The sequence below is a fragment of the Scyliorhinus torazame genome, chromosome 15 (assembly GCF_047496885.1).
Source record: "Scyliorhinus torazame isolate Kashiwa2021f chromosome 15, sScyTor2.1, whole genome shotgun sequence".
Classification (NCBI taxonomy): domain Eukaryota; kingdom Metazoa; phylum Chordata; class Chondrichthyes; order Carcharhiniformes; family Scyliorhinidae; genus Scyliorhinus; species Scyliorhinus torazame.
The window spans coordinates 16,661,581-16,673,989 of NC_092721.1; the positions used below are offsets into that span (position 1 = coordinate 16,661,581).

Sequence of the window (12,409 nt, forward strand, 5' to 3'; positions counted from 1 at the left end):
AGATGGTCGAGTGAGGGAACCATGGTTGACAAGAGAGGTTGAATGTCTTGTTAAGAGGAAAAAGGAGACTTATGTAAGGCTGAGGAAACAAGGTTCAGACAGGGCGTTGGAGGGATACAAGATAGCCAGGAGGGAACTGAAGGAAGGGATTAGGAGAGCTAAGAGAGGGCATGAACAATTATTGGCGGGTAGGATCAAGGAAAACCCCAAGGCCTTTTACACACATGTGAGAAATATGAGAATGACTAGAGCGAGGGTAGGTCCGATCAAGGACAGTAGCGGGAGATTGTGTATTGAGTGTGAAGAGATAGGAGAGGTCTTGAACGAGTACTTTTCTTCTGTATTTACAAATGAGAGGGGCCATATTGTTGGAGAGGACAGTGTGAAACAGACTGGTAAGCTCGAGGAAATACTTGTTAGGAAGGAAGATGTGTTGGGCATTTTGAAAAACTTGAGGATAGCCAAGGCCCCCGGGCCTGACGGGATATATCCAAGGATTCTATGGGAAGCAAGAGATGAAATTGCTGAGCCGTTGGCAATGATCTTTTCGTCCTCACTGTCAACAGGGGTGGTACCAGGGGATTGGAGAGTGGCGAATGTCGTGCCCCTGTTCAAAAAAAGGAATAGGGATAACCCTGGGAATTACAGGCCAGTTAGTCTTACTTCAGTGGTAGGCAAAGTCATAGAAAGGGTACTGAAGGATAGGATTTCTGAGCATCTGGAAAGGCACTGCTTGATTAGGGATAGTCAGCACAGATATGTGAGGGGTAATTCTTGCCTGATAAGTCTTATTGAATTCTTTGAGGAGGTAACCAAACATGTGGATGAAGGTAAAGCAGTGGATGTAGTGTACATGGATTTTACTAGGCATTTAATAAGGTTCCCCATGGTAGGCTTCTGCAGAAAGTAAGGAGGCATGGGATAGTGGGAAATTTGGCCAGTTGGATAACGAACTGGCTAACCGATAGAAGTCAGAGAGTGGTGGTGGATGGCAAATATTCAGCCTGGATCCCAGTTACCAGAGGCGTACCGCAGGGATCAGTTCTGGGTCCTCTGCTGTTTGTGATTTTCATTAATGACTTGGATGAGGGAGTTGAAGGGTGGGTCAGTAAATTTGCAGATGATACGAAGATTGGTGGAGTTGTGGATAGTGAGGAGGGCTGTTGTCGGCTGCAAAGAGACATAGATAGGATGCAGAGCTGGGCTGAGAAGTGGCAGATGGAGTTTAACCCTGAAAAGTGTGAGGTTGTCCATTTTGGAAGGACAAATATGAATGCGGAATACAGGGTTAACGGTAGAGTTCTTGGCAATGTGGAGGAGCAGAGAGATCTTGGGGTCTATGTTCATACATCTTTGAAAGTTGCCACTCAAGTGGATAGAGCTGTGAAGAAGGCCTATGGTGTGCTCGCGTTCATTAACAGAGGGATTGAATTTAAGAGCCGCGAGGTGATGATGCAGCTGTACAAAACTTTGGTAAGGCCACATTTGGAGTACTGAGTACAATTCTGGTCACCTCATTTTAGGAAGGATGTGGAAGCTTTGGAAAAGGTGCAAAGGAGCTTTACCAGGATGTTGCCAGGAATGGAGAGTAGGTCTTACGAGGAAAGGTTGAGGGTGCTAGGCCTTTTCTCATTAGAACGGAGAAGGATAAGGGGCGACTTGATAGAGGTTTATAAGATGATCAGAGGAATAGATAGAGTAGACAGTCAGAGACTTTTTCCCCGGGTGGAACAAACCATTACAATGGGACATAAATTTAAGGTGAATGGTGGAAGATATAGGGGGGATGTCAGAGGTAGGTTCTTTACCCAGAGAGTAGTGGGGGCATGGAATGCACTGCCTGTGGAAGTAGTTGAGTCAGAAACATTAGGGACCTTCAAGCAGCTATTGGATAGGTACATGGATTACGGTAAAATGATATAGTGTAGATTTATTTGTTCTTAAGGGCAGCACGGTAGCATTGTGGACAGCATAATTGCTTCACAGCTCCAGGGTCCCAGGTTCGATTCCCGCTTGGGTCACTGTCTGTGCGGAGTCTGCACATCCTCCCCGTGTCTGCGTGGGTTTCCTCCAGGTGCTCCGGTTTCCTCCCACAGTCCAAAGATGTGCAGGTTAGGTGGATTGGCCATGATAAATTGCCCTTAGTGTCCAAAATTGCCCTTAGTGTTGGGTGGAGGTGTTGACTTTGGGGAGGGTGCTCTTTCCAAGAGCCGGTGCAGACTCAATGGGCCGAATGGCCTCCTTCTGCACTGTAAATTCAATGATAATCAATGATTAATTTAGGACAAAGGTTTGGCACAACATCGTGGGCCGAAGGGCCTGTTCCGTGCTGTATTTTTCTATGTTCTATGTTCTATCAGCCGATGCGGAAGGAATAGAGTGCCCCCACGGCACAGGCTCGCCCGCAGATCAGTGGGCCCCGACCGCGGGCCAGGCCACCGTGGGGGCACCTCCCAAGCAAGATCCCCCCGTGACCCCCCAGGAACCCCGGAGCCCGCACGCACCGCCAGGTCCCGCTGGGAAGGGTCATACTCTGATTTACGCCGGCGGGACCGGGCCGGCAACATGCGGGCGGGACTTCGGCCCCTCGTGGGCCGGCGAATTCGGGCGGCCCTGGCGCCCATTGAGTCGCGCCAGACCCCGCCATTCTCCGAGGCGGGCGGCGCGAATTACGGCGAGCCAGTTTTTGAGGGGCGGCAGAATTGGGAGGACGGCGGGGGTGGGATTCACGCCGACCCCCGGCGATTCTCCCACCCGGCGGGGGGTCGGCGAATCCCGCCCAAGGTTTCAGGGAGGACAGTTCAAGCAGTGTGAAACCAGGCAGCTCGACCTACCCTGTCTGAACACAATGTCACATGCTTGATCCCACATGTGCACATATACGCATATTGGATACTGTATTGCAGTTTTACAGGTTACAGCTCAAGGCATGCCATCAAGAGTGCAGTGCATTAAGATGTCACAAAAATAATGTATGTGCTCCCTTACTTCCCATAATCAGTAGATTTAATATGGAAAGAGGTGCGGTTTTTCCGCGCTTGGAGTGTGCATTCCAATTAAATAATTCCGCAGCGAAGCTTTTGTGATTTTAAGTAAATTAGGTTATTTATTCTCACACACGTATTCTGAATTAACACACCCTCACACACTTGGTCTCACACACACACATATTGGATATGAATGAAGTTTGTGAGCCGTTACAGATTACCGTTAATCCAGTCTCTGATTTACAACTTCTGGTCTTCCGTGTGGTAGGCTTGTGACCTTATGAGTGGATTCAGTAATTTAGAGTTGAAAAGAGTTCACAGCAGGTTGTGAATTTTATTTTATTTTTAGTTATTATATATCTCAGAGGTTTATTCTCAGGTGAACTTTGAAATTGGAACAAATTAAGTACTTTGACTGCTTATTAACTTGCAGCTAGTTTCATAGTCTGCCTCCCAGACTGGCTGATCATTAATAGTTCTGCTAGGTCTGCTGGGCCCTGGGGTAATATGGATACAGTTCCCAGCATCAGTTTCAATCGCATGATGACTGAGTTAGCATATTTGATGGCCTCCCAGTTTGGATGGTATGGTCATTGTGTAACAAAGGAAAGTTGATAGTGGCCTTGGAGTTACGATATTACCTTTTGTCCAGTATGAAACATGGAGCCAGACTGTCTGGAGACTCCATAGTCTTTTGGTGTTGAGCCTATCCTTAAACAATGAGATGTGGGAATTACACAGAGGGCCGTGAGGTACCCTCACATATGTCCATATTTATTTCGGTATTCGCTGTCTATTCCAAATGCCAAATGTCACATGATTTCTGGCAGCCATCTTAACAACTTGTTTCTGTCCAATTTTTTAAAATATTGGCTGCAAGTTCATATTATGACACACCTGTATCATGCATAACAAAAAGGAAAGGGGGCGGCATGTGGCGCAGTGGTTTGCACTGTGACTATGGCGTTGAGGACCCGGGTTCGAATCCCGGCCCTGAGCCACTGTCCGTGTGGAGTTCGCACATTCTCCCTATGTTTGCGTGGGTTTCAACCCCACAACCCAAAGACGTGCAAGTTAGATGGATTGGCCACGCTAAATTGCCCCTTAATTAGAAAAAAAAATAATTGGGTACTCTAAATTTATTTGAAAAATAACAGAATGGAAAGAAAAGGTGATTGGCAAAAAGTGCTTGTAAAGGTTAAGTTTGAAAGAGGGTAAAAAATAGAAGAAGAACGATAAATTTGAGGCTTGGAATACTGGGTAGATTGGGAGGGAGCAATGTTGATCAATTGTAGGGCAATCTGTAAAAATGAAAAGTTTTAGGAGGCCTGTGGCTCCTATGGAGAAAGGAATACCAAGAGTTTGATTATGAGGAAAAACTAAACTAGTCTTGTGTTTTCTAGAATATAGAAGGTAATTTGATTGTGGTATGTAAGATTTGAAAGTAAGTTATAACAAGCAGATTCATCTTCCCACTGATGGGGGAACCTAGGATCAGGGAACAGAACTTTAAAATCAGAGTCAGACCATCCAGGGAGCAGATTTGGGAAATAAATCTTCATGTGAAAAATGCTAGAAATGTAGAACAAGAGAGATCTACTTATCCAGAAGGTTAGTGTGTACTATAGTGAAGATAAAGCAATTTTTGAAGAAATATGCCAGATTTAGACCTAAGTGGATCCCAACATGAATCAGGCCTCAAGTTACCAAATACTATTCAAAGTGGAAACCAGATTACAAACCATGGTAGCAGCGCTTATGACACCAATCTAACCATGATTTGGTCCCATCAACAGATATCATAAGAAGACTTCTTGAGGGGTATAGATGGGATATGCGAATGGGCAAAGTTCTGGCAAATGGAGTATGAAGTGGGAACATGGTAAATGGTCTATTTCGGCAGGAAGAATAAAAGAGAAACTTATGACCCATATGGTGAGAGATTGCAGAGCTCTGAAATGCAGAGGGATCTGGGTGTCTGAGTGCATGAATCGTAAAAGGTTTGCATCTAGGCACAACAAATAATTAGGAAAGATAATAGAATATAATCATTTATAATGAAGGCATTGAATACAAAAATAGAGAAGGTATGCTTCATTTGTATAGGGCATTTGTGCGACCACATCTGGAGTACTATATACAATATTGGTTTCCTTATTTAAGTAAGGGTGTAAGTGCTTTGGAAGCAGTTCAGAGATGGTTTACTGGACTAATACTTGGAATGGGTGGGTTGCCTTACGAGGAAAGATTGGAAAGGTTAAGCTTGTATCCACTGGATTTCAGAAGAGTAAGAGGCAACTTGATTGAAACATATGCCATTCTGAAGGTTTGATGTGGAGATGGTGTTTCCTCTTGAGGGAGAATCTAGAACTAAAGGCCGCTGTTTAAAAACAAGGGATCACTCATTTAGGGCAAAGATGAGGAGAAATCTTCTCTCCCAGAGGGCCATTGGATCGCTTTTCCTGAAAGGGCTGTGGAAGGGGCTCTGCTTACTCGACTGATGCTGACTTTGCTACCAATTCTTAGTATGTCCCTCACCAAGGGAAATCTTCTGCCTCTGAAGCAGAATATTGAATGTTTTTAGGGCATAGGTAGATAGATTCTTGATAAACAAGTGGGTGAAAGGTTATCGGGGGCTGATAGGAATGTGGGGTTGAGGGTCCACTCAGATCAGCCATCGATCAGCAGGCTTGAGGGGCCGTATGGTCCTGCTCCTAATTCATATGTTCATATGTTCAAAGTAAGAGTAAGAAGATTTTCCTTGGTTAGAGACGCACAAAGAATTGTTAACAGTGTCAGCACCAATCGAGTAGTTAGTGCCCCTTCCACGGCCGTTGGGAAATGTCCACGGAGAGGCCAGTGTGGTAGTCACCACTTCTGTATTATATTGTATATACTTCACTGCATACGAGGGTATTACAGTAAGGCCCCGGTACTACAGGTACGGGGGTAGATCCCTGCCTGCTGGCTCCGTCCAGTAGGCGGAGTATAAATGTGTGTGCACTCCGAACTGCAGCCATTTCGGCAGCAGCTGTAGGAGGCCACACATCTCTGTGCAATAAAGCCTCGATTACTCTCTACTCTCGTCCTGAGGTAATTGATAGTGCATCAGCCAGCATTGGTTGTTGTAGAAAAAAAACATTTTCTAAGGTATTGAGCAGCGTCGGGTTTGAATGTGGAAATGTTTAGGTCATTCCGCTTCAATCAGAGATCTCAAAGGTCAATGTAATCCATCGAATCATCCTTACAGACCTGTAACAGCTAGCCAGCTGTTGCAGACATGATGCATTGAAAGATGGACTTATTCAGGCCGCATTGTTGTTGGATTCTGCCAGATCTTTTGCAGACAAAAGATGACCAAACAATATGCCAGGCAGGCCGAACTTGGGGAACAAATTCAGGCCATAATTCATGGAAATGAGGCAGCAGGGTGGCACAGTGGTTAGCTCTGCTGCCTCACGGCGCCAAGGTCCCAGGTTCGATCCTGGCCCCGGGTCACTGTCCGTGTGGAGTTTGCACATACGCCCCCCCCTCCCCCCCCACCACCCCGTGTCCGCGTGGGTCTCGTCCCCACAAACCAAAGAACGTGCAAGGCAAGTGGATTGGCCACGATATATTGCCCCTTCATTGAAAAAAAAAGAATTGGGTACTTTACTTTTTTTTTCAATGCTTGGAAATATGAAGCCTTCAGGTGATTCTTTTAGTGGGCAGGGCCACTCATTTTAAAGTCTGCCAAACAAGTTAAAGAACGGGTAATCCTACAGCAGCTGTTTTAAAATTCCCATGCTATGGCATCAAAGAAGCAGCTCAGCAGGCAAGAATTTTCAGCAGGGGGTGCAGAGTGTTTGCAGTGTGGAAAGACAGGACACTTCCAGCAGTTCTGTCAATCTAAATCTGCCATTAAAGGAAGGAAGGAAGAGAATGTCTATGAAAAACAGACAATCCAGTAAATTGGGTATAATCAAATAACTGAAAATACAGACTTTCCAGGAAAAGATCAAGATCAAAACATTTTGGTCTGTTACTTTAGAAGTGAAAGGCTTTAAAACTGAGTTTGGACTTTGTTCCGGATCTGGAGTGACAATCCTGGCTGACCATTTAGAATGGCTCAAAGCACTCGACATCAAGCAATACTGTGATGGGCCAGGGTGTGGAGAACCCCAAAGTGTATCGTGGAGTTCACCTGGCCCACAACTTTTAATAGATTGTGGTATGGGGAACACACGGCCCACTCTACAGGTGTGGTACGGCAGAAATGGAAAAGTATTTTTGAAAGCAAAACAATGTTTATTCTATGAACTCAAGTTAACCTTTTTAAAACAAACAGTGAATATCTTAGCAACCATTAATTCAATGATAACCCCCAAAGAATACAACACTAAGTAATCCTTAATAACTTCCCAAACAACATCCAAAAGTCAGAAGAAACACCTTTTAACAGAAGCACATCAGGTTTACATTCACTTCTGAAAACATTTATAATTCTGAATTCACCAAATGATCAAGGGATAGTCTTTTGATGGCAGAGGGATCAACAGTACACCTGCTCTGTCTGGCTTCAGCTCCAACACTGAAAACTAAACTAAAACACACCCCGCAGCAAACAGCCTAAAATTAAAGTTAAAAGCTGACAGACAGCCCAGCTCCACCCACACTCTGACATCACTGATAAACACCCATTTCTTAAAGGAACATTTCTTAAACACCCGTTTCTTAAAGGTACCCGCACATGACAATACATTTCAAGCTCCAGGTGATACAGATCTCCTCGTAAAATATCAGATAACCACCCCCCCTCAACCACAAGTGGTGAGAGATGACTGAGACCCTCTGCATGTTGCAAAATCCAAGTGCATCTTTGCTGAGCAGAAATGCATTTATACAACTGGGTCTTCTGAACAAAGGAAAATGGACAAAGTCCTTCAACAAGACATCAGAGTTCCACCAAGAATTCCCAAAGTTTTTTCAGGGGTTTGTTAATCTCAAGGATGGGCATCACATTACGTTGCTTCAAGGCGCTAAGCCGGTACGTCTGTACACTTCCAGGAGGGGACCACACCTATTGCTGGAATAACATAAAGTGGAATCCGACAAAATGTTGCGTGGAGGTGGCATACCATCCATCACAAAGCCAACAAAGGTGGTGTTTGGGCCTTGTAACTATTCCCAAGCTGAATGATGAACTCAGGCTTTGTGTAGGCCGCACACAATTAAACAAAGGAGTCCAGAGGGAAATCCATCCTGTGCCGTCAGTATGTGACAGCTTGGCAAAACTTGTCAACAACGTGCTCTTCAATAAACTTGACACTAATCGAGGCTTTTGGCAAATTTCCCTGGACCAGGAGTCCAGGGTCTTAACAATATTTATTGTATTATTTCAGGCGTTTCTGACTTCCCTCCGGTATATCATTGGCTCTGGATACATTCCAACGGACCATGTAAAACATTCCAGAAAGAAAAGAGGGAGTCATTTGTCATATGAATGACATGTTTCTTTATAGCGCCGCAAGACAGAATGATCACAGAATTTTTGAACTGCTCTGAAAACCACGACGAAAGGCAGGTCACATCTGAAACGAGAAATGTGAATTTGAAAATGCGATCAGCAAATTCCTGGGACACACAATAAGGCACAATAGTAGACCCTCAAAAATCAGAAGCCATCAGCAACTTTCCGCAATCAAAGCTTGTTGCCAATGTCTAGAGATTCCTCAGAATGATCAATCCGGATGGCAAGAATTGTCAGAATATTGTACAAACAATCAGCTCTTGCAAAAACAGAGGAAACATCTAACAATAGTGGGCGATCTTCTTGTATTTAACTATCGATTAGGAACACATGATACCATGAGGGTGAAGATTGTTCATGGAATCTATAGTGGTCACTCGGGATAGCAAAGTGTAGATCTCATGCAAATAGGTCTGTGTGGCAGCCAGGAATTAGAACAAAGAACAAAGAAAAGTACAGCACAGGAACAGGCCCTTCGGCCCTCCAAGCCTGTGCCAACCACGCTGCCCGTCTAAACTAAAATCTTCTGCACTTCCTGGGTCCGTATCCCTCTATTCCCATCCTGTTCATGTATTTGTCAAGATGTCCCTGAAATGTCACTATTGTCCCTTCTTCCACCACCTCCTCCGGTAGCGAGTTCCAGGCACACACTACTACCCTCTGTGTAAAAAATTTGCTTCGTACATCTCCTCTCAACCTTGTCCCTCGCACCTTAAACCTATGCCCCCTAGTAATTGACCACTCTACCCTGGGAAAAAGCCTCTGACTATCCACTCTGTCTATGCCCCTCATAATTATGTAGACCTCTATCAGGTCTCCCCTCAACCTCCGTCGTTCCAGTGAGAACAGACCAAGTTTATTCAACTGCTCCTCATAGCTAATGCCCTCCATACCAGGCAACACCCTGGTAAATCTCTTCTGCACCCTCTCTAAAGCCTCCACATCCTTCTGGTAGTGTGGTGACCAGAATTGAACACTATGCTCCAAGGGTGGCGTAACTAAGGTTCTATACAGCTGCAACATGACTTGCCAATTCTTATACTCAATGCCCCGGCCAATGAAGGCAAGCATGCCGTATGCCTTCTTGACTATCTTCTCCACCTGTGTTGCCCCTTTCAGTGACCTGTGGACCTGTACACCTAGATCTCTCTGACTGTCAATACTCTTGAGGGTTCTACCATTCACTGTATATTCCCTACCTGCATAGACCTTCCAATATGCACTACTTCACATTTGTTTGGATTAAACTCCATCTGCCATCTCTCTGCCCAAGTCTCCAAATGATCTCCAAATGAATTTCAAAAGCAATTTAAGACTTCATGTCGCCATACGATACATGTGCAATTTTTGGACAAACACCAACAGAAGGTTTATTGCCCCGTCTTTTCCCAGACAAACCTTGGAAAATATTGACTATGTCTCTTTGATTTTGGAGAAAACGTGCATCTTATCACAGTGGACTATTATTCCGGGATCTTCCGGGACAGTGCCATAATTGGCAGAACCTCAGAGGAAACACAACCGGCCATGGGTATTGCATTGTAGATCTTCCAACCTCCCGATGATCGAGCTCCAGTGCCAGAGACGAATGTGTCCGTCCCGGGGTATGGCAGACCACTTGTGCCAAGTGATACAGGAGTTGGCACCACATATACTTGAAGGTCAATCATTGCCCATGAACCTGAAAGTCACTGCCACTCTGAACTTCTATGCCAACGGATTGCATCAGCTCTGCATGGATAACATGTGTGGTATCTCCCATGTTGCCATGCAGAAGGGCATATGGGAAGTCACAGAGGTGCTATTTACAAGGACGTGGATGTCCATCAACTTGAACTAGGACCAAGCAAGCCAGGACACCAGGACCATGGGCTTCAACCACATAGGAGGCATGCCCCAGGGCTAGGGTGTTATCGATTGCACCCACATGTCTCTGCACTCCCCATGTCAACATGGGGCGCCATTTATGAACTGCAAGGGATACCGCTCCCTCAACATGCAGATCGTCTGTGACCAGGCGATACACATCATGCATGCCCCCCCCCACCCCCGCTTTCTGGCGATTGTTCATGATAGTTTAAAACTTGGAAAGCTCGCAGATCTCAACCATTTTTGAGGAAGAGCAACAGTTGGATGGATGACTCTTCGGGGACAAAGCGTACCCGTTCAGAAGGTTGCTGAAGGCGCCAGTGTAGAGGCTGCAAACACCTGCTCAAACTCGTTAGAATGAGTCTCGTGCATCAATCTGTGCGCTGGTCGAGTAGGCGATTGGCCTGCTCAATGTGCGGTTCCCCTCCCTGGATTGGTCAGGGAGGGCCTTCCAATACAGCTGCCGGAGGGTGTCCCGCATCATAATGAACTGCAACGCTCTGCACAACCTGTCACTGCTGCAGGGGCGAGCAGTTGGACCAGGAGGAAATGGAGGAGGCCACATCACCGCAGATGAGGGGGTTATCGAGGAGAGCGGTGAGAGGCAATCCACAGAGGAGGGGAAGGAATGACTTTGGTCGATGGCCAGGATCCACATGGAGTGCAGAGATAGAGATGTAATAATAACCTCTTAGTTTGAGGACGACCAGGGCTAGCTAGGCTGTGAAGACTTCTGCCACCATGGGGTCTGACATCCTTTCACTACTGTGGTCCCTGCGGGAGGTCATTGTCATGGTGGCTACATTCATAAGCACGATGCTAAAGTGATTGGCTGGATGCTGCAGGAGAACAATGATGACTTGCAGTGACAACAGAGCGATGCTTCTCTCATCCTCTCTGAAATATCTGGCTTCTGCTGCCTGACACAGAGCTGAACTCAACCTGCCACTGAACACGCTTATCTTTAGGCCCAGAGAGACTGAAGGAGACACTTGAAATCCCACTGCCTCCTCCAGGAGGGGTCCTGCTGGTTTTCTCCACCTACTGTCGAGGTGGACAGACTGTCTGCACGATTTTAGCCCTTGGCATCCTTGCACCTGGAGAATACTGGCAGTCATGAGAGGACTGAGCATTGCTGAGGGAGCATTGGTGGGGGGGGAGGGGGGGAGCATTCCATGGATGGGGGGATGGGGTTGGGGAGCCCACGCCATGAGCAGCGTGGATTTCTTACGTCTTCAGTGTGGGAGGTGGTAGAGACCTAGTGTTGTCATTCTCTCATTGCCCAGAGAGGAAGCTCCAAGTCTGCACAGGGGTTTGCAGAGCATGGCACCAGGGTACAATATCGTGGAATTTCCATACAGATGAACAAAGTGGTGTTTAATACAGATGCGATATAACAAAGATGACTTATCTTTACCAATGCCTAGGTTCACCCGGTAGCACAGTGGTTAGCACAGTTCCAGGGTCCCGGGTTCGATTCCCGACTTGGGTCACTGTCTGTGCGGAGTCTGCACGTCCTCCCCGTGTCTGCATGGGTTTCCTCCGGGTGCTCCGGTTTCCTCCCACAGTCCAAAGATGTGCAGGTTCAGTGGGATGGCCATGCTAAATTGCCCCTTAGGTCCAAAAAGATGAGGTGAAGTTACTGGGTTACAGGGTTAGGGTGGAGGTGTGGGCATTGGGTGGGATGCTCTTTCCAAGGGCCGGTGCAGACTCGATGGGCCAAATGGCCTCCTTCTGCACTGTAAATTCTATGAGTCTATGACACCTTGGGCCATTGCAAGGCAAATTCCAGCCTCATTGACCTGGAGAAGCAACACGGTTGAAATTTACTTTTATTTAAAATACCCGAGGTCTTCGGCTGCCCAATAACAACAGTCATCAGGTTTGTAAATTTAAACACCATCAATTTTTTATTGTTAACAAACTATAATTAAATAGGTAACAAATGCAACTGGTTCACTACTACCCAATCCCTAACCCCCCCCCCCGCCCCCGACCTTTTTAACTCTCCCCACCCTCTACACACACAGACAAACAAACACAG

The 12,409-nt window shown here is 46.2% G+C and overlaps 2 long non-coding RNA genes across 2 annotated transcripts in view; both read right to left on the bottom strand.

Annotated features, from left to right (window-relative positions):
• Positions 1-12,409, bottom strand: part of LOC140391363 (uncharacterized) — a 96,576-nt gene that overhangs the window by 16,353 nt on the left and 67,814 nt on the right. The window lies entirely within an intron of this gene.
• LOC140391535 (uncharacterized) overlaps positions 7,254-12,409 on the bottom strand; it is a 56,612-nt gene continuing 51,456 nt past the window's right edge. The window contains exon 3 of the long non-coding RNA XR_011935103.1: positions 7,254-8,557. This is a non-coding gene — a long non-coding RNA (uncharacterized lncRNA). The remainder of the gene's footprint in view (positions 8,558-12,409) is intronic.